General features: G+C 47.9%; 1 protein-coding gene across 6 annotated transcripts in view; it reads left to right on the top strand.

Annotated features, from left to right (window-relative positions):
* The window catches only part of USP45 (ubiquitin specific peptidase 45), an 883181-nt gene that overhangs the window by 77841 nt on the left and 783014 nt on the right, over window positions 1-22326 (top strand). The window lies entirely within an intron of this gene.

The raw sequence follows: 22326 nt of genomic DNA, 5'->3' as shown, positions 1-22326 counted from the left end.
TGAACATTTAGAATGTGAAAATTACTTACTTTTTCGTATGCTCCACAATATCAGTTGTGGACAAGATTTTTTGTGTTGCACCGTCCTCTCATCCCCTCATAATATCAGACTGATCCAGGGCGCTAGCATTGCCGTTAGTTGGCCTAACCAGATTATAAAATCCCAGTGAATAGCTTTGCTTTCATACTGAACACTGAAATATGTCTGTAGAAGCTTCGCACTGTTAGATCATTTTCCCAATTCAGGGGAACATAAATTACTGTCTCAGACACTAAATGTATTGGCTTGGAAACTATTTCTACCCTATGTTGTTTAAAGAAGGCAGCCTTGTAGCCATATAATTTTCTTTTGCCTCAAAATGGGCAAATTTGCACCGACTTTTAATATCTCTTTTTTTTCTCTTAGTTTTCTCCAGTGTAAATAATGAAATCTTAGTTTACACCATGTATTTACATACCTGATCTTACTCTATCTCTGTCCAGTATTAATGACCACAACTATACTTTTGTTGTAAACAAAAATCCTATAAATGTTCTGTAATTGGGCAGTTTTCTGTTATTTCTGTAGGAAGGTCAGTCACTATTAACATTTCTCATTTACAAAATGCTCTCATGCTGTTAAGACGAGCAGAAAATCTGTCAGTTGCCTCCAGATCGCCAATTTTAGCATATTCCAATGTATAACCTGTTCTACTGCCTCCCGACTATTTTCCTACTGATAATTCCTAACAATTTGCACATCCTTGACCATAAGGGTGACCCTTAAAACTGCATCTATTCCTCTTACTGCTTAAGTCTTAAATTGCAGAGAATAGGGCTCAATTATTTGAGTGGCCAGATCCACAGACAGGCTTATGTGCCAATGCTTGAAAATACTAATCTTCCCCAACTTCACCTGCCACATACAGAAACAAAGAAAATCCTTTGCCGAAGTTACACTCAGATGAACACTAAATATACACACCTCTTCCCTGCCAAGGTTATCAACAACTTCTAAATGCTCTTCTTTGTCACACCGACAGCGGTCTAGGACTCTGTTGCAAAGAGAAAAGACCCCAAACAGCTCTCTGCACAGTGAAATCCAAACTTTGTCCCTAGGGTGACTGGGCGCACAGCTGAAGTACTGCGATGTTTGAGATGGCAGAGGATGGGAAGGGGCAGGAGGGCCAGACAGAAGTTGTTGAAGCCCTTGTATTACGAAGAGGATCATTTGTGACACGGGGTGGAGAGGGCGCAGGTGGTACCTCAAACATCTGAACCCCCTCTGTTCCTACATGGATTGCCACCCACCACCGCACTACCACCCCAAGAGAAGTAATGAGCCCACTGGACAAACCTGGAGAAGAGGGAAGACTGAGCCTGGTTTGGTCATGTTCATTGTGTTGTCTATAATACACAGGTCATCAGTACACCTCTGTAGGTCCTCTGGACAGTTAGCAATGTCATTTTCCTTGTAAGGGGTATACCTTTCTACAACCCAGCTTTGATATTTATTAAGTATGGTGTTATTTAAGGTGACCAATGCTTCATGGAAGGAGACATATGGTTTTGGGCAAATGGAATTATATTGTACTGTTTGCTTACTTTCTTACTGTAGGGTGATTCTAGCATGCACCAATTAGGTCATGCTAACAAATACCAGTTACACTGCCAAGGGTTCACAACTTACTTGTCTATCCTTGAAAGTTTAACCATGAATATCTTGCCTATACAAATCCCTTGTTAATAATTCTTCGGACCCATTTTTGAAAGCCCCAGGGCAAAACGTGAGGTTTGGTGGGTCCTATGGATGATGGTCACTGGCAAGAGCCAGGATGGCACTTCAGGAGTCCCTTATCCCAGTCAGACTAAATCTCATACGGTTAAAACACTTACATGTAGCCTATTTCACCTCTCTCCCCCAACAAGCTATGGCTAGCTGGTAGGAATCCTTCACTAGTTATGTCTGCTGCGGTTCCTCCAGTGGTAATTTCTTTCATGTGGGTTGGAATCTACTGCTCTAAAATTCTTTCTGCCCTTTCAAAAATTATGGGAAGACCAATTGAGTGTTCATCCCTATATCACCCTTCTTGGAATATTGGATGACCATGAAGGCAATTAGGGGAAAAAGTGCACAGGTGGCAACGGACATTGTGGTAGCAAAAATAGATATTGCTAAATGTTGGAGAAACACCTCTGCATTCCCCATTCATTGCATTCATGGAGTGGAGAAGAATAAGAGACAGGTGTGCAAAACTTTAAAAAAAAAAAAAAAAAACTATGCATAAAGCATAAGGCTACCTTTTCAAACATAAAAGGATTTGGGGAAAGTGGTGGGAATACTGTACTATTAATTTTGGGTTATATATAGAGTGCTCTGAGGGGCTCCTCAGACACTATGCATGCAAAATCTAATGTACTATGTACTGTATCGACACCCTTTTTCTTATTTTGTTTTGTTTTAGGTTTACAAAAGACTAAAATACCCTCATTCAGTTTTTGTAAGAGCGTTGAAGCAATTTGGTTTATCAAGAGTTCATGTCACATACGTTGAGCTGTGATTAAAAAAGATTATATTGCCTGTTATTGCATCTGAGTTCCAGTCTGAAATAGGTCATTTGAATTCCTTAGTAGACCTGGAGATTCACTAAGTGGGCGTTGATTACATTGACCTTAGGACAAGAATTAGGAAGTGCTTAATAGTGGGAGTTCTGTATCTCAATACCCCTTGTGCAAATAAATGGGTTGGCATCATGGCTCTTTTCCATAGATAAGAGAAGCATGCAGGGCTGCCCCATGTCACCTCTTATCTTTGTCCCAAAAACGGAAGCTCTGGTCCACCATATTAGGAAGAATCTTCAGATTGAGGGAAGGCAATTGTAGGCTCCTGATGGATGCTGATAGTGTAATGGCATGTTTGGCACATTTGCATACTTATATTTAAAGTCCTTTGGAAGAATGTAATGGTTTGGAGCTTAAACTCGACACACAAAACCTGGGAGTGAACATGAGTAATGGGTGAGGGAACATGAAAGCAATATCACTTCTGTAGCAGAGACTTGTGGATAGGAAGTATTTGATCGCTTCACAAGATAACTGGGTTTAATACCCCATATTGCACAGCTTAGAGTGGTTTGTCAACTTGACTTTATACTGCTTCTTGTACATATTTGGAGTTAAACTGGCAGTCTACAGAACTGCATTTTTCAGACAATAACTGAGTTCTGGAGCTCTTACTCAGAAAGATACTTAGCGTGATTACAGTTGTAATCTGGGAAGGAAAGACTAATCTGGGAAGAAAGGACCCCCAGAATTTCCAACAGGTAAATGCCTTTGCACCGGAAACATGGAGGACCTGAGGTGCTTAATGTGGTTAGGAAGCTCTATTATGATAGCTCGGATGAATGGTCGAAGCACTGATACTGTGTGGACCGCACAACTGTGACTGGCCTGCTGTGGCAGGTGCAGTTGTTGAGTAAGTTTCTGAGAATCAAGAAGTCGTATGCCTTTTTCTTAACCAGAGTCCCGTTAGCAACATGGCTTAATTTTGTTTCCCTACACAAGTACTGCCCTCTGCACCATTCCAAAATTCATACTGGATTTGTAGTTCACAGGGTTCAAAATATGGAAAGAGGAATGGTGGCAAGCATATGATTTGGGAAGCTGGCTCTGTATATACTGTACCAAAGTAAGGTATGGTGTGCACAGAGTCTAGTGGATCCTCAGAGGCTAAAGTAGCTGATACTAATGCTCTCTTTTGTCGTAGTGTGGTCGAGCAGTTAGGCTTATCAGAGGTTAGTGATAAGCATATGTTGTAGACACACAGTGAAAAAATTAAGCCCACACTCGGTGACTAACTCCAGGCAAATTTTTTATGTATCAAAAAATATACTTTGTTACTTTATTTCTAGAACCAAAAGGATCTTTGTTGCAGGCAAGTACAGTTTCAAGAATGTATTACTTTCAAGTGTCAAATGCACTTTGTTTAGAATTCACAGGTAAAACAATTTACAGGTAAGTAATACTTTTCAATTTCAAAAGTAGACACAGTGCAATTTCTCATGGAAAACAATGCAGTCCTTGGGGAAGAAAAGTAACAACACAATGTGCAAGTAAGTACTTGATTACAATCCCAGTCTTTGGGGGTTAAGCTGTCCACAGGGCAAAGTTTAGGAAGACACCAAGGGTGCACCGCCAGCAACATGGGGCAGGCCAGGTGCAGAGGTCAAAGTTGGTGTCTGGCGCCCAATGGAATCCTATGGAGACTGGGGGCACTTAGAACGAAACAGCTTGCAGGTAAGTACCCTTGACTTCAGGGCACAGACCTGAGGGTTTTAGATTGGGGGTAGAGGGGCAGTGGGGTTCACAGGCCAGCACCAAACACACCCTCAACAGCACGGGGCAGCTGGGTGCAGGGTGCAAACACAGCGTCGGGCACCCAATTTCTTTCAGTGGGGGGAGCCGGGGGTCACAAAGATGGTGCAGGCTTGGTCCAGGGAGTCGGCTGAAGAAAACCAGTGGCTGGATAGGTAAATAGAGAGCCCATTAGACATTGCTAGACCCTCGGTTGGATTCCCCAAGGCCAGGGGGCTGCGGGTGTAGGGGTACCTTTAGGCATTGGGAAATCTTCACCGTAGCTGATCACAGTCAGGGGGGTCCTTTGGATTTAGGCTGCAGGCGTTGTCATGTTGGTCAGGAGGGGTCAACCCAGTGTGGACTCAATGTCGGAATTGCCTGGGGATCAGCTCTAGTTGGTTGGGCCACCTGGACACAGGCCGTGGGTGTTGGTGCATAGTGGGCAAGACTTGCGGATCCGGGGAGGTTCTTGAGCCCTTCTTGCAGGTTTCTGTGCAGACAGGGCCACTGTCCATGGGAGATATTGGTCCTTGGGTAGGCAGGCAGTGCAATGGGGGGTTTGTAGAGGTTGCTGGTCCTGCAGGATGCGTCGCCTTTTTGTAGCAGGAGTCTTGAAGCTACAGACAGGCCTGTGAGGCTGGAGCCAAGTCAATTGTCATCTGAAGTTTTCTCTGTTGGTGTGGCTCTTCAGTCCTACTTCTTCATTCAGGTCACCAGGAATCTGAAGAGCAAGATTCAGGGGTGCCCCTAAATACTAGATTTAGGGGTGTTACCTGGGTCAGAGGGCAGTAGCCAGTGGCTACTGACCCTGAGGGTGGCTACACCCTCCTGTGCTCACTCCCTGTGGGAAGGAACATTACTAACCCGATTGGCTAATATCCTCCAAAGCAAGATAGAGGACTCTGCCAGGAGGGGTTCACCTCAGCTCTGGGCACTATAGGGATGGTCTCAGCTGGGGTGGGCACACATCCTGGTGTTTACTAATTTTCCAGCCAGAACTCCAGACAAAAGTGGGGCTTGGTACGGGGGCGGGCATCTTCACTCGCTGGAGTGCCCTGGAGCAGTGTAACCTGAGGCAGGAGCCTTTGAGGCTCACCGCCAAGTGTTGCAGTTCCTGCAGGGGGAGGTGTGAAGCACCTCTACCCGGAGCATGCTTTGTCACTGATCCCAGAGCATAAAGGCTTTCACCCCTTGTGGTCAGAAACTTGCCTGTTACTGGCAGGCTGGCACAGACAGGGCAACCTTACACTAGAGGGTTGGGTGAAATACAGTGGGGCATCTCTGAGATGTCCTATGTGTGTATTTTTCAATACATCCAACACTGGCATCAGTGTGGGTTTATTGAGTTGAGAAGTTTGATACCAAACTTCCAAGTCTTCAGTGAAACCATCACGGAATGACAAACTCCAGCTCATGTGCTCGATATGGCCACACTACACTTACAATGTCTAAGAATGTACCTAGATGCTGTAGGGGGCATATTGCTCATGCAGCTATGCCATCACTTGTGGTATAATGCACACTGCCTTAGGGCTGTAAGGCCTGCTAGATTGGCGACTTACCTATGCCAAAGGAAGTGGTTTGGGGGCATGGCACCCAGAGAGGGGTTCCATGTTAACTTTACCTTTTTCTCCCCACCAACACACATCATCTGCAATGGAAGTTTGCATGTGTTTGGTGAGGGGCCCCTTAGGGTGGCACAATAAATGCTGCAGCCCCTAGAGACCCTCCCTGGCCACGGGGCCCTTGGTATCATTGGTACCTTTTACAAGGTCTTATCTGTGTACCAGGGTTGTGCCTATTGTGGAAACAATGGTACAGTTTAGGGAAAGAACACAGGTGCTGGGGCCTGGTTAAGAGGATCCCAGCACACACTCAGTCAAGTTGGCATCAGATATCAAGACAAAAGTGGGGGGTAACCATGCTAAAAGGGGCCCTTTCCCACACAACCCACTCCCAAACGAAAGGGGATGAGACTAACCTTTCCCAAGAGAGCCTTTATTGTCTAAGAGGAAGAACCTGGAAAGTCCATCTGCATTGGCATGGGCAGGTCCAGGTCTGTGTTCCACCATAAACTCCATTCCCTAGAGGGAGGTGGACCACCTCAAAATTTTAGTGTTCATCTGCATAAGCCATCTGAAAGGTCTGTGGTCAGATTGAACACTGAAGTGAGTACCAGACAAGTGTGATCTCATCTTCTTCATGGCCAAACCACAGCAAAGGTCACCCTCTCAGTGGCACTCCATCGCTGCTCCCTGGGGAGTAACCTCCTGCTAATGAAAGCAACAGGCTGGTCATGTCCTTCATCATTGGTTTGGGACAGGACTGCTCCTATCCCATGTTCAGAGGCATCTTTCTGCACAGTGAACTGCTTAGAGTAGTCTGGAGCTTTGAGAACTGGTGCTGAGCACATTGCGTCCTTCAAGGTGTCAAAGGCCTTTTGGCAACTAACTGTTCAGTTACCTTTCTTGGGCATCTTTTTAGAGGTAAGTTCTGTGAGGGGGGGGTCACAATGGATTCATACCCCTTCACAAACCTTCTGTAATAACCAGTCAAGCCAAGGAATGCAATGACTTGAGTGTGGGTGGTATGAGCTTCCCAGTACAGAATTGTCTGGATCTTGGGCTGTAAGGGTTGCACTTGGCCTCCACCTACAAGGTGGCACAAGTATACAACAGTGCCCTGTCCTACCTGGCATTTGATTGCCTTAATAGTGAGGTCTGCTGATTGCAGGGCCTACAAAACCTTCCCAGGTGGACAGGTGAACCTGCCAGGAAGAACCAAAGACAGCAATACCATCTAGATATGATGCACTAAAGGACTCCAAACCAGCAAGGACTTGAATCACCAACCTTTTGAAAGTGGCAGGGACATTATTTAAACCAAAGGGCATAAGAGTGAACTGATAATATCCATCAGGTGTGGAGAAGGTGGTCTTTTCTTTTGCTCCTGGTGCCATGCTAATTTGGCAGTACCCTGCAGTCAAGCCAATGGCCCTGAGGAACTTTGCTGCATGTAATTTGTCATTCAGCTCATCAGCCCTTGGTCTGTGGTGAGCATATGTCTTGGTGACTGAGTTGAGACCTCTGTAGTCCATACGGAACCTCATTTCTTTCTTTCCACCCTGGGAATGGGGCTTGTGGACTAAGACAGCTGGGCTAGCCAGGGGCTGTCTGAGGGTTCAATAACTCCTAAATCCAGCATTTTTTTTTACTTCAACTTTGATGCTCTCCTTAACTTGTTCAGACTGCTGATAGATATTGGATTTGACAGGCAAGCTGTCCCCAGTGTCCACATCATGGGTACACCTGTGTGCTGTGCAAGGGTTAAGGAGAAGAGCTGTGCATACTGCTGCAAGACTTGCCTGCAGTCTGCCTGCTGTTGGGCAATGAGGGTGTCTGAGTAGACAACTCCATCAACTGACCCATCTTTTGGGTTGTGAGAGAGGAGGTCAGAGAGAGGTTCACTCTGCTTTCTGATCCTCATCCGTAACCATCAGCATTGTCACATCAGCCCTGTCACAGAAAAGCTTGAGGCTGTTCACATGGATAACCCTTTTGGGTGTCCTGCTAGTGCCCAGGTCCACCAAGTAGGTGACCTTACTTTTCCTTTCTAGGATAGGATAAGGGCCACTCCATCTGTCCTTTAGTGCTCTCGGAGCCACAGTCTCCAGAACCCACACCTTCTACCCTGGTTTAAACTCCACCAGTGCAGTCTTTTGGTCAAAGTACTGCATCTGAAGCTGTTGGCTGGCTTCAAGGTTTTTGAATGCTTTCTCCATGTACTCTGCCATCCTAGAACATAGGCTTAGTACATAGTCCACAACATCTTGCTTAGGTTTGTGGAGAGGTCTCTCCCAACCCTCCTTCACAAGAGCAATTGGATGGCCAAACAGAAGTTCAAAGGGGGAAAACCCTACTCACTTCTGAGGCACCTCTCTGTAGGCGAAACACACGCATGGCAAAACGACATCCTGTCTCCTTTTCAGGGAGTCCCATGATTGTGCCCTTCAAAGTCTTGTTGAACCTTTCAACAAGCCCATTGGTATGTGTATGGTATGTTATGGTGTGGTGAACTTGTAAGTCACCCCACACTCATTCCACATCTGTTTAAGGTAAACTGACATGAAGTTGGCACCTCTGTCAGAAACCACCTCTTTTGGAAACCCTACGCTTGTAAAGGTACCAATGAAGTCTTTGGCTACTGCAGGGGCTGTAGTCGACCTAAAGAACATTGCTTCAGGATACCTTGTAGCATGATCCACTACTACCAGTATATATTGGTTTCCTGAGGCTACTTCAAACGGACCCACTGTGTCCACACCAACCCTTTCATAGGGAACCCTAATCACTTGCAGTGGAATTAGAGGGGCCTTTCGGTGGTCACCTGCCTCACCACTTGCTTGGCAGGTGAAACAGGAGCTACAGCGCTCCTTCACCTTTTGTGACAGTTTGGGTCAGTAGAAATAGCTGACTAGCCTATTCCAAGTTTTGGTTTGGCCCAGATGCCCAGGTAGGGGTATGTCATTGGCTAGTATGAAGATGAATTCCCTGAACTGCTGAGGCACTACGACTCTCCTAATGGCACCAGGTATGGGGTCTCTGGCCTTCGGTGAACAGGAGTCCCTCCTCCCAATAAACCCTGTGGGAGCCACTGACATCCCCTTTTCCTATTCAGCAGCTTGCTGTCGCAGGCTTGCAAGAGTGGGATAGGTTCTCTGTCCCTGGCACAGCTGGTCCTTAGAGGGTCCCCCTGGGCCCAAGAGCTCAACCTAGCAAGGTTCAAGTTCCATGGGCTCCGTTCCCTTTGGGATTGGTAAGACTTCTTCTTCCTGAGAAGAAGAGCCTTGTGTTTTTTGCTGTACAGAAGCTGTCCCCCCAGTCTTCTTGCCTTTCCTCTTGGGAGGTTGGGCCATTATTTCAGACTCCAACACTTCTTTTTCACCCTGTGCTCTGGCTTTGTTCTCTGCTCTTTACACACACAATCTCAGGGATTCCAAGCACGGGCTGCATGGGTTCAGAGTTCTATCTCAGCCCATGCCGAGGACTCCAGGTCATTTCTTAGCAGACAATCAACTGAGATTGCAAAAGAGACTACTACCTGTTTCTGGCCAGTGACCCCTAACCATTCTAAGGTCACTATAGTCATGGGATGGACCTTAGTCACATTGTCAGCATTAGTAACTGGATATGTTTGTCCAGCTAAGTACTGTCCTGGGGAAACCAGTTTTTCTGTCACCATAGTGACCCTGGCACCTGTATCCCTTAGGGCTCTACTCTAGTCTCATTAATCAAGGGATGTTGTCTGTATTTGCTCATAGTAGGGCACTAGACAGCAGGAGTGGCAAAATCTACCCCATCCTCAGGGACTAAAACAGTTCCAGTGTGAACCCTGATTTGCTTTTGGCACACTGTGGATCCCACCTGGAGACTGGCTGTACCAGTGCTAGCTGGTGCAGTCCTAGGGGGGGTATTCTTTTTGGGACATACCAAAGCTCCAGTTTGGTGTCCATTCTGTCTACAGTTGAACCACCAGGTCATTTTGGGATCAAAGTTTTTACCTTTGTACGCATGAGTGGAAAGTGAAGAGGTGCGGGGTCCACCCTCCTCAGCAGGTTTTGAGAGCCTTTAGAAGACTCTTTACTTATATTCTTAGGTATTCTTAAGTCTTACCACCTTTCCCCTGGGGAGGCTTTGTAACCCCTTTCTTTTGGTCACCTCCAATGGACGTCTTGGTCACCCTAGTCTTGACCCAGTGGTCTGCCTTCTTTCCCAATTATTGGGGATAAATTGGACCTACGTTTATCAGATACTGGTGCAGGTTTTCATTGAAGCAGTTACTTAAGATGAGTTCTTTCATAAACAAAATATAGAACCCATTGTAGGAGGCTGACCCTCTATGTAGTGTACAAAGCTAGGCACACTGTGTAGGGGAGTCCAGGCAACCACACGTTGGTTTACAGGGGTAAAACATAGATCACCTAATGATCTCATTTTTATGGTTGCTTGGTCGAGCAGTTAGGCCAATCTTGGAGAAGTGCAAAACATTTGTTGTACTCGAAGCATCAATCTTGCAACTCACACACTCAAAGGAATAACTCAAGACCAAATTATAAAAATACTTCAGATTTTTATATACATTTTAAGACCACGATCTTTTTGAAGTTTTAATAAAAATAGTCTTTTTATGTGTAATTACACACCATGGGAGTCAGTGGAGGTTCAACTTTGGAAATACATATAAAACCTTACAGTTAGTTTACCAAGTTCTTGTTTTGCAAGTTGGTCAAGGTCGTTGGTGGGCACACTGTGCCAGCTGGAGAAGTTTGGGCGGCTCCCGGTTCTGGCGGGGGAAGTAGGAGAAAGTCTCTGGAGTTGATGCAGGGCCTCTGCGAGGGACCACTTGGAAACAGCATGACAGGGTAAGTTCAAAGATGAATCCTTGGGGTCCCCTTTTGAGTGTCGAGTTTTCAAAGGGTGGGGGACCCTTAGGGCACAGCATGTTCTTTGGTGCAGGGCACAGGGCGGCCGGGTGCAGAGTCAATTGGTGAGCCAGGAGCTGTGCGCCAGGATGCCCTAAGGAGCAGGAGGTAAGCTGGTTCAAGGGTCATTTGCAGGACAACGGGGGCACTCTGGCAGGAGGTCCGCGGTGTTCCTGAAGTTCCTCGACTACGGCTTCCCCCTAGTCCTTTTTCAGCCCTGGGTGGGCTGTTTTCCTTAGTGTCTGCTGACCATCACCGAGGGTATTGGCACAGTTTGACTACTGGGGGGGGGGGCGCAGTGCCACCAAACTTGGCACACTGGCAGGGTTTGTCCTTGCAGTCACGGGATGAAGTTTGGTCCAGCTGCGACACCCGGTTCGGGAGTTAGCGGCTGGTCAGTGAAGTGACCCTCACTGGCTTGCTGGTTCTGCTTCGGTTTGGGAGTGGTACCTCCACTCTGGAGGGAGTTCTCCAGTGATTGGCAAAGGCCGGAGGTCCTCTGGGGCTTTTGTAGAGTTGTCCAGTTGTCCAGCAGCTCCTCCGTGCGATTGTCTGGTCCTGGGTGCAAGAGGCAGGCTTTGGTACCTTTTCTTTGGTGCACAGTACTCGTGCTTTGCTTCTTCTTGGCGCTGGTCTTCTTTTGTCTGTCGAATCTGATTTCCTGGTCAAGAGATACCCACTAAACACTGTATTTAGTGGGTGTTTTAGGGGGACCTAGGTAGGGACTAATGGGTCATCTAGCCTAGGGTGGCTACACCCACCAAGTGACCACTTCCTGTGGGCAGAGGTCACATACCTACACCTGATTGGCTATTTTCCTTTCATCCAAGATGGAGGAAAATAAAATGGAGTGTCCACTTTGCAGGAAACACCTTTAGGGGTGGTGAATGCCAGGTGGGGCCACTCCTCCTACCCTGTGTGTATTTTCCTGTGATCGCTTCCACCAAAAGTGGGGATTTGCAATAGGGGCGGCCATCTGCTGCTAGCAGCAGGCCTGGGGATCGAGTTTCAAAGGCGGTAAGCCCTTTTGAACCTTGTTGGCAGGGCAGTGCACATTCCTGAGGGAGGGGTTATTAGCACCTTCACCCAGGAAGGGCATTGTTCTACAATCCAGAGACGGATCTCTCCCCCAAGGTCGTAGACTGGATGTCTGGTGGTGGGAGGCTGGATAGAACCAATCAGCAACCATGCCAGGGTAGTTAGCTTTTGCAGGGGGCACTTCTAAGGTGACCCCTGGGTACATTTTATAATAAATCCACCACTGGGGATTTATCATTCTGAGTTGTTTGACACCAAACAACCCAGGGTTCAGAGTGGCCATCATGTTGCTGTGAAACTCGTACTGACCAGTATCCAGCACATGCATTTTAAAATGGCTGGTCTGTTCACTCACCATGTCCCAGGTTTGGCAAGGACACAGTTGGGTTATATCGCTCATGCAGCAATGCCCTCATATAAAATATAGTGTACCCTGCCTTAGGAGTGAAAGGCCTGCCAAACGGGTTACTTATCTATAGTGCATGCAGTGTGGAGTGTACAGGGCACACAGGTAGTGTGCCATGTCGGGTTTTCACTTTAGGTTTGCATCAGGGCACTCAGCCTGCAATGGCAATGCTGGGTGTACTTTGATGGAGGGCCCTGGAGGGTGACACAATTAGTGCTGCTGCCCTCAGGGGCCTATCCTTAGTACCTCCTGCCTCTGGGCACCTAAGCTATAGGTGTCTCCAATTGTGCCACAGCATCACAACAGTTTAGCGAAGAGGTCTGGCCCAGGGAACCTGGTTAGCAGGGCCCCTGGGCAATATCGATTTCTAGGCTACATCATACATCAAGCAAAAAAGTGGAGGCTAACCATGTCAAGAAGAGGCCTTCTCTCACACCCATCAGAGTCATGCACTTCACTTTCAGTTAACCAACCATCTAGTGTTTTCACTGAGTCGTCTATGAAATCAACCCAGGACTGGCTCGAAGTTTTGTGAGCCCCCCGAACCGAATTCTTTACTCCTCAGTGGTAAGTCCAAAGCCCTCAATCAGGGTAGCCTTCAGAAGGTCATAGGACTCAGCATCTGCTCCAGTGAGTGTGAGGAGTCTATCCCTACACTTATCAGTGAACAGTTCCAAAAGGGGAGCTCCCCAGTGAGACTTTCCTCATTCCACAAACTCTCTCAAAGGCTGTGAGCCATTTGGTGATATCATCACCATCGTCGTATTTGGGGACAATCCCTTTGGGGATTTTAGGGTCAGAAGATTGCTCTCTGTCCCTGGGAATTTTGTTGCTGCTAGCATTAATGGATCCTAGGCCCCTTTCTGCTCTCTCCCTCTCTGTAGCCAGGAGCTATCCCTCCAAAGCTGGTCTTTTGGCCATCCTTGCTAAAGGGAGGTCCTCTTCACTGAGGTTGCTCTCAGTGTTCCAGAGGAACCAAACTCCCCTTTTGGAGACCCGATCCTGTGAGTATTATCCTTGGAGTAAGGAGTCGGGGGTACAGAGGCCCTGTTCTCCCTAGTTAGTTTAGGAGGGGGAGGTCATCCTCCTGATCCCTAACTTCTTCCCCATCTGAGGGGAGTTCTGCCTCCTCAGCAGGGTGTTCCTTTGCATACTCTGCCAAGAGCCTCTGGAGCTGGATCTTGGTAGGGTTGGAACCAGTTTTAATCTTTTTGAGACTGCAGAGAGACCTTAATTCTCTCATCTTGAGATTGAGGTAAGGGGTTATGTTACTAAGGCTGGGGATTTCTTTGAGGAACTAAAACTACTTCTAGTTACTTATCCCTAACTAAAATAACTTTGTACACGTTTTATGAAATGCTAAAGGGGACTTAACCAATGCCCTAGCAGGACTGTTAAAAAAAAAAAATGGAAAAATTGTCTGTTCAAAAAAATGAATTGAATCCAAAGGCAATTTTGGAACTTAGTCCTGTGATCAGATGTTGGCTGAGTAGTCCAGCAAATGCAAAGTCGTAGACCACACCGCTGATCCACCAGTGTAGGAAGCTGGTTCTCTACATGCTGTACCAAAGTAAGGTATAATGTGCACAGAGTCCAGTGGATCCCCAGGGGCTTTACAGAGGCCAAAATAGACAATACTAATGCTCTCTTTTGTGGTAGTGTGGTTAAGCAGTTAGGCTTATCCGAGGGTAGTCCTAAGCATTTGTTGTACTCACACAGTCAAGAAATGAGGCTCACAGTCAATGACTTAACTCCAGGCCAATGTTTTGTGTATCAAAAAATATACTTTGTTACTTTATTTCTAGAACCAAAAGGATCTTTGTAGCAGGTAAGTAGTTTCAGGAATGTATCACTTTCAGTTATCAAATGCACTTTGTTTAGAATTCACAGGTAAAACAGTTTACAGGCAAGTGATACTTTTTTAATTTAAAAAAAGTGGACAGTGCATTTATCATAGAAAGCAATGCAGTCATTGGGAAGGAAAAGTAACAACACAATTTGCAGGTAAGTACTTGACTTGTGATCCCAGTCTTCAAGGATTGAGGTGTTGACAGGGCAAAGTTTAGGAAGACACCAAAGGGCACTACCAGCAACACAGGGCCGACCAAGTGCAGAGGTCAAAGTTGATGTTGGACGCTCAATGGAATCCTGTGGAGACAGGGGGCACTTGGAAAGAAACAGCTCGCAGGAGAGTACCCGCAACTTCAGGGCACAGACTTTTGGGGGGAGGGGAGTTAGATCAGCACCGGGGGGCCCACAGTTCAGCACCAAACACACACCCTCAGTGGCACGGGTGGCCGGGTGCAGGGTGCAAACAGTCGGGCACCCAATGCTTTTCAATGAGGAAACCCCAGGGGTCATAAAGATGCTGCAGGCATTGTCCAGGGAGTCGACTGAATAAAAACAACTGCTGAACAGGTAAGTAGGGAGCCCACTGAACGTTGCTAGACCGTCAGTTGATTTCCCCAAGTCAAGGGGGCTGCGGGTGCAGTGGTACCTTTAGGTGTTGGGAAATCTTTACCGGAGCCGGTCATGGTCGGGGGGTCCTCTGGATGTAGGCGGCAGGCGTCGTCGTGTTGGTCCGGATGGGTCAACCCAGGGTTGACTAGAGGTCTGAATCACCGTGGGGTCATTCTCTGGATCGGTGGGCCAACTAGACATAGGCCGTAGGTGTTGGGTGCAGAAAGGGCAGGACTCGCTGATCCAGGGCGGTTCTGGAGTCCTTCTTGGAGGTATCTTTGTGGACAGGGCTGCTGCCCTCAGGAGATCTTGGTCCTTGGGTAGGCAAGCAGTCCCCTGGGGGTTTGTAGAGGGTGCTGGTTCTGCAGGATTCGTCGCATTTTTGTAGCAGGCGTGTTGAAGCTGCAGACAGGCCAGTAAGGCTGGGGCCAAGTCAGTTGTCATCCGAAGTCTTCTCTGCTGGTGCAGCTCTTCAGTCCTTCTTCTTTTCAGGTCGTCAGGAATCTGAAGAGCAAGGTTCAGGGGTGTCCCTAAATACTAGATTTAGGGGAGTTACCAGGGTCAGAGGGTAGTAGCCAATGGCCACTGTCCCGGAGGGTGCCTACATCCTTCCTGTGCCCACTCCCTTTGGGGAGGGTGGCACATTCCTAACCTTATTGACTAATATCCTCCAAAGCAAGATGGAAGATTCTGCCAGGAGGGGTTAATCTCTGAGCACCCAAGGGGGGTGGTCCCAGCTGGGGCGGGTACACCTCCTGGTGTTTACTAATTTTCCCTCCGGACCTGCAGCCAAAAGTGGTGCTTGGACTGGTGGTCGGTCATCTCCACTAGCTGGAGTACCCTTGGGCAGTGTAACATGAGGCAGGAGCCTTTGAGGCTCACCACCAAGTATTGCAGTTCCTGCAGGGAGGAGTTGTGAAGCACCTCCACCAAGATCAGATTTTGTCCCTGACCCCAGAAAGCACAAAGGCTTGACCCCATGGGGTCAGAAACATGTCTGTTAGTGGCAGGCTGGCACAGACCGGTCAGCCCTACACTAGAGGGTTGGGTGAAATACAGGGGGCACCTCTAAGATGACCTCTGTGAGAATCTTTCAATAAATCCAACACTGGCATCAGTGTGGGTTAATTGAGCTGAGAGGTTTGATACCAAACTTCCCAGTCTTCAGTGAAGCCATCATGGAGCTGTGGAGTTCGTAATGACAAACTCCCAGTCCGTGTACATAATATGACCACACTTCACTTGCAAAAATCTAAGAATGGACTTAGACACTGTAAGGGCATATTGCTCATGCAGCTATGCCCTCACCTGTGGGTTAGTGCACCCTGCCTTAGGGCTGTAAGGCCTGCTAGAGGGGTGACTTACCTATGCCCCAGGCAGTGGTCTGGGGGGCATGTCACCCAGAGAGGGGTGCCATGTTGACTTTACCTTTTTCTCCCCACCAACACACCTCATCTGCAATGCAGTGTGCATGATTTTGATGAGGGGTCCCTTAGGATGGCACAATACATGCTGCAGCCCTTAGAGGTCCCCCTTCCCCGCCCGACCTTTCCAACTCTTGCCCGCCCTCCCTTTTATTCCTCGCAACCCCCCAACCTCCTGCTTGCCCTTTCCTTCTTTCCAACCCCCTTCTGCCCACCCCTTTCTTCTCTCCCTCACCCACCCCTTCCTTTTTTCTACCCTAACCCCACCAACCCTCTCCTTTTTGCACCCCTCCATCTTTTTGTTTGCTGATTATCGGCCATCTCTGGCGAATTCAGGAATGCCTTTTCTCAGACAATCCATGACGGCCTAAACATAGCTAAGTATGCCTTGTGGGCTGGCTAGACACAAGAACTGTGTTGCCTACACCACAGGCATCTGTGTCATAATTAGGCAGCATGCTTGGATATGCATCACTGGATGTTCCAGGGATATCCAGACATCCTTTAGGGATATGCTGTTTGGACAGTTCCAATCTGTTTGCAAGAAGGCAGATTTTGCATTGGCAGGTTTTAAAGACAGTTATGCTACAGCACACTGTTTAAGTTTGCTCTCTCTGACCATCAACAATGCTGAAACTTCAGAAGATACTCTCAAGGCCTTGCCTGTCACCAGATGCATACCTCACAGCGCTGATAACCGCCCATACAGACCTTTACTTTCTTAACTAAAGGGGACATGGAATTGGTGGAGGCAGTGGATCCACCAGGGAAAATAATTCTATTCAATCTCCTCACCTGCCACAGCTGTAGGCAAGCCAGTTTGGTTTGCCTACGGTCATATCAACTTGTAGTGAGATGAATGTTTTTATCCTACCCAGTATAACCAGTGGAAGCTGCTAATCATTCAGCAGGGTAACACCCTCCCTTCTCATCCAATGCCCCTTGTAGGAAGCTAGCTCTCCATATAGTGAACTAAAATGAAGTACACTGTGACGAGAGTCCAGTGGATCCCCAATTGGTATTGCATAGGCAAACGTAGACAGGACTAATGCTTTATTTGTGGTAGTGTGGATGAGCAGTTAGGCTTATCAGAGGGTATTTCTAGCATTTGTTGTACTCACAGAGGCAATAAATGAGACACACAAAGAATAAATCTGAGACCGATTTAGAAAAGTAACAATTTTTATATTTGTTTCAAACCGAAGAACTTTGTAATCGGGTAATTAGACAAGTAAGCATAAATATTTTGCAGTTTCAGAAATAGACAGTGTAATTTTCAGAGTTCTCTCAATGTTATCACATGGAGGAAAACCATGTTAAGCAAACACAGGGTGTAGGAAAGTTCCCCTTTCGACATGGACCCCCCCCACTTTTTTCCCTGGTTTCGGGTGTATTTTGACTTAAATTGCACTGGGTCCCTGCTAAAAAGCTCCCCGTGCCAGATCTCTTTCCCTAAGATGGCTCCGTATTTTTTCCCAATTGGCAAACTTTAGTTGCCACTGTAAGTCCATAGTAAATGTTACCCCCTGGTACCTAGAGCATGGGATACTAAGGTAAGGCCCCTGTGGGCTGCAGCACAGATTGTGCCACCCTCAGGTACCCTCTCATCTAAATACGCACAGTACTGCCTTTGCAGGCTTCGTGTCTTGGTGCAGCCCCAAAATGAAAACACAACATGCCTGTGTGCCCTGTCCTCTAGCTCTACATGCAATATATTTAAGTCACCCCTCTGACAGGCCTTCCAGCCATAAAGGCAGGATGCATTATATTACATTTGAGGAGCAAGCCTGCATGAGCAGATATGCCCCTGCTATGTCTGTGTCGATTCTCAGACATAGTAAGTGAACAGTGAATCTACTGTAAATACATGTGCTGGACAGTGGTCATTACGAGTTCCCCAGCTACATGATGGCTTCACTGAAGATAGGAATGTTTTGTATCAAACCAGACACAAGAAGTGTCCACTTCAACAGACGCCCTTGGCCCGAGTCCAAGTGGCCATCCCGTCCAGTGAAGGTTCCCTGGCCCTTCCGACTTGGAGTCCACCGTGGGTTGATCCCGGCACTCCCCAGTGACGCCTGCAGCCTAAATCAGAGGGATCCCCCCAGCTGCGATCTCCCTGGTGAGCTGATTCCAACCCCTGCACCCGGAACCCCTGGGCCTTGTGGAGTTGAACCGTTGGTGACCCTATGACCCCTGGCATCTCACCTTCCATGGGCAGCTGTGTGTTGACCCCTCCCGACCTGGCCAGAGCCTGCACCCCGTTTCTGGAAGCTATCTCCTCCATTGAAATACATTGGTCACCCGATGCTGTGTTGACACTCTGCACCCGGCTGCCTCTGACCCGCTGAGGGTATAAATTTGGTGCTGCCTTGTGCCTCCCCTCCTTGTACCTACCTCAGCTCTTGGAGATCGACCCCTGACCCCACTTTACTCACCTGTGAGCAGCGCTGCAGTGGAGACCCCCTTTCTCCTTTGGATAGCATTGGCCGCCTGACACTGTGTTGGCACTCTGCAACTGGCTGCCCCTGTGTTGCTGAGGGCTCAAGTTTGGTGCTGACTTGTGGCCCATTGGTGCTCACCTCAACCCCCGAAGACCAACCCCTGCCACCGCTAGTACTTACCTGGGAGCAGTGCATCAACTTTCCCAGCCTCCATTGACTAACCTTGGGCACCGACCTCAATGTTAACCTCTGCACCCAGCCGCCCCATTCCGCTGTGTGTGCACCTTGGGTACCAATCTGAACCTTGCTCAGTGCTAGCCTAAAGCCCTGAAGAGTGTGATTGTAAGTTGTGTACTTAATGTGAAACTGCATCTTTGTTTTCTTCCCTAGGTTAACATTCAAGACTCTGAAAATTGCACTGTGTTGATTTTTTAAGCAGCAAAGTATTTTTAAATTAAAAACTGCTTACCTTATAATGAAGTTCTTTGGCTCAAAGCATATATAAAAGCACCTGTTATTTTTCTAAATTGGTCTCAGATTTTTTCTTTGTGTGTGTGTGTCATTTATTGCCTCTGTGAGTACATCAACTGCTTAACAAGATTCCTTGATAAGCCTAGCTGCTCGCCAACCCCACCACAAAGAGAGCTCTAGACCTGTCTATTTCTGACTCTGCACATCTTTAAGGTAAGTACTGGGCACTGATCAGAACCACACCAACAGTTCACATCGGACCGCACTTGGTCGGCTGGGTGCAGAGGTACAGTAAGGCGTCTGGTTCCAAATGGCTTCCTATGGGAGTTTGGTCCTTGTGAAGACAGGCTCTGCTGGCTAGGAAGCCAGTCAGGAACAGCAAGCAGGTAGGTAGTAGACCTGGGGTGCTCAGGGACATAGGCGCACCTTTGGTCCTCTTCTTCTGTGCTCAGGGGCGACGGATGCAGGGATGTCTTTAGGTGTCAGGTTCTCATGACTGGGAACACTCGCGGTCTGGGTGGTCCTGTGTGTTGAAGCTGCAGGCATTGTGGGGGAGTCCGGCATGGGTGGACCCAGGATGGACTTGAGCTCTTAGGAGCCGGGGGACGTCGTTGGCACCGATGACCCACCTCAGCTGCGGTCAGGGGTCACAGGTGCAGTGGTTGCTTGAGCTGTCAGATTTTTTCTCTCCACAAGCCTGTGGGAGAGGAGGCCTGCGTACAGAGGCTGCAGCCATCTCAGGAGAGTCCAAAATGGGTAAGACCACACTGGACTCAGTCTCTGGGCAGCTGGGGACCATTGTTGACTCCGTCGGTTGGCTTCATCTTGGGTCGTGATCAGTGGGTGCAGTAGTCTCTTCCGGTGTCGGCTTTCCGGGGCCCAGCTGCTGCAGAGTCTTTTCTTTAGAGTTTTCATTTTGCAGGGCAAGTCCGCTGCCCACGGGAGACTCAAGTCTTTATTAAAGGCTGGACGAGTTGGCTTCTTGTGCAGGATCCTGTGAGGTCAGCATGCAGGCCGGAGGGGCTGGTTCCCGGTCAGCTGCTTCTTCTTTTCCTCTTCTGTGAGTGCAACTCTTCTTTGTCCTCATCTTTTTAGGTTGTCAGGATCTGAGTTCTAGGGTTCGGGGTGCTACCTAAATACTCAATTTAGGGGTGTTACAGGAAGTGCCAGGCAGCAGCCAATGGTCTGACCACCTCAAGGGTGACTACACCCTTCTTATGACCACTTCCACTGAGAAGTGGGCATAACCCTAATCCTAGTGGCCTAATTCCTTCCAAGCAAGATGGAGGAATTTTAAAAATAGTGTCCACTTCAGCTCGCCCACCTTAGGGGTGGGACTGCCATGGAGTGGGCACTCCTAATTTAACTAATTTTCCCGCCTGTGCTGCCGCCAAAAGTGGGATCAGGGCAGGGGGATTGGTCATCTCCATCATCTGAAGAGACCTGGGTCGCATTACAAAGGCGGCAAAACCTTAGAAGCCCCCGCCCTGGAATGTCCATTCTGCCTGGGAGTGGAGGTTACACCTCTTCCCAGAGCAGACCTTTGTCTCAGGTCCTCGAGAGCGCTTGCTTTCACCTTGGGGGACCAGAAACGTGTCTGAGGTGGCTGAACTGGTCAGAACCAGTCAGTCTGCACACTTGTAGTTGGTAGGTTTTTAGGAGGCACCTCTAAAGTGCCCTCTGTGTGCATGTTTTAATAAATCTATCACTAGGGGCGGGGGGCCGAGGGTTTATTATTCTGAGTTGTTTGATGCCAGACGTCCCAGGATTCAGAGAAGCCATCATGTAGCTGGGGAACTCGTAATGACCAGTGTCCAGCACATGTATTTAAAATGGATTCCCTCTACACTTATTTTGTCTGAGAATCGGCAAAGACAAAGCAGGGGAATTTCTGCTCATGCAGATATGCCCTCACATGTAATATAATGCACCATGTCTTAGGGCTGTAAGGCCTGCTAGAGGGGTGACTTACATATATTGCACGCCGTGTTTAGGGGGCATGGCGCGCAGGCTGTGTGCCATGTTGTATTTTAAATTTCAGAAGCACCTTGTCGCACAGTCTGCAATGGCAGTCTGCATAAGGTTGGTGCTGGATCCCTCAGAGTGGCACAAGTTGTGACCCTCTTCAGTACCAATGCCCTAGGTACCAGGGGTACAATTTTCTAGGGACTTATATGTGGCTGAACGGTTTGGTCACTTGGGGTTCAAGTGATCAGGTGTCTTGTTTTAGGGAAGGAACACTAGCACTAGGGACTAGGTTAGCAGGGACCCAGTGCACTTCAGTCGAAGTTGCATCTAAAATCCAGGCGCGGTGGGTTGGGGGGGTGATTGGGTGCTGCAACAAGAACCCAGCTCCTTACTCCCCTTATATTCCTCCTGTGTTTTTTCACATTTCAGCTGATCATGCCTCCATTCTTGTGAAGGACGTTATGTTGCTTTTGGCTGTAGGGGCCACAGAGATGGTTATGGAAGCAGAGAGGGACAGGAGGTGCTACTAACATTATCTTTTGGTTCCCCCCCAAAAAAGGAGTTGGGCGCTGTTTCTGGACCTTAGCAAATAATTACAGGTTTAATGGGGGAAAGCATCCCTTATCTATACACAAGCCCTCATCCATCAAAGTGACATGTTTCATCATCAAGGCTGTGCTCCTTGCTGGAGGCCCCCTGCAATGCATAGTGGGTCCTAGCAAATGGGCTCTTTGCCGGAGATGAATTGCCAATGACTCCTCTGTCAGCAGACTTGGTCAAGAAGCATGTAGACCATATTGTGAATCTAGGATTCATTGGCATCTTTCTAGGTTCCAGATTTGTTTTTAAACTTGCCATCAGTTCCTAGCTGAAATAATAAAAGGTTTCCTCATAGTTAAGTTCAACCCCATAAATTCCCAATCTATCATTTCTTCATGCCTCCTTCTAACGAAGCTAAGGGCACTGCCCACATTTTAGGATTAGTAAAAAGATTTACAGCAAAGAGCCCCCTTGCTGGTGCTCACTGGGCATTCTAGAACCCAGCCCGCGAGGAGCAAAGCCCAATGACGAAACATACCACTTTGGAGGGTGAGGGCATGTGTATCTAATAAATAATGTTTCCCCCAGTTGACCTGTAATTATTTGCTAAGGTCCAGAATAGGCACCTGTATTCCTCCATCTTTTTTAGGCACCGAAAAATAATGGTAGTAGCACTTTCTGTCCCTCTCTGCTTCCATAACCATCTCTGTGGCACCTGTAGCCAGAATGTATCCTCTATGCCTTCTCTCCTCTGCCCTTC

This window comes from Pleurodeles waltl, chromosome 5 (genome assembly GCF_031143425.1).
Source record: "Pleurodeles waltl isolate 20211129_DDA chromosome 5, aPleWal1.hap1.20221129, whole genome shotgun sequence".
NCBI classification, from domain to species: domain Eukaryota; kingdom Metazoa; phylum Chordata; class Amphibia; order Caudata; family Salamandridae; genus Pleurodeles; species Pleurodeles waltl.
Note: the sequence above shows the minus strand (reverse complement) of the source record. Positions and strands in the feature narration are given on the sequence as shown.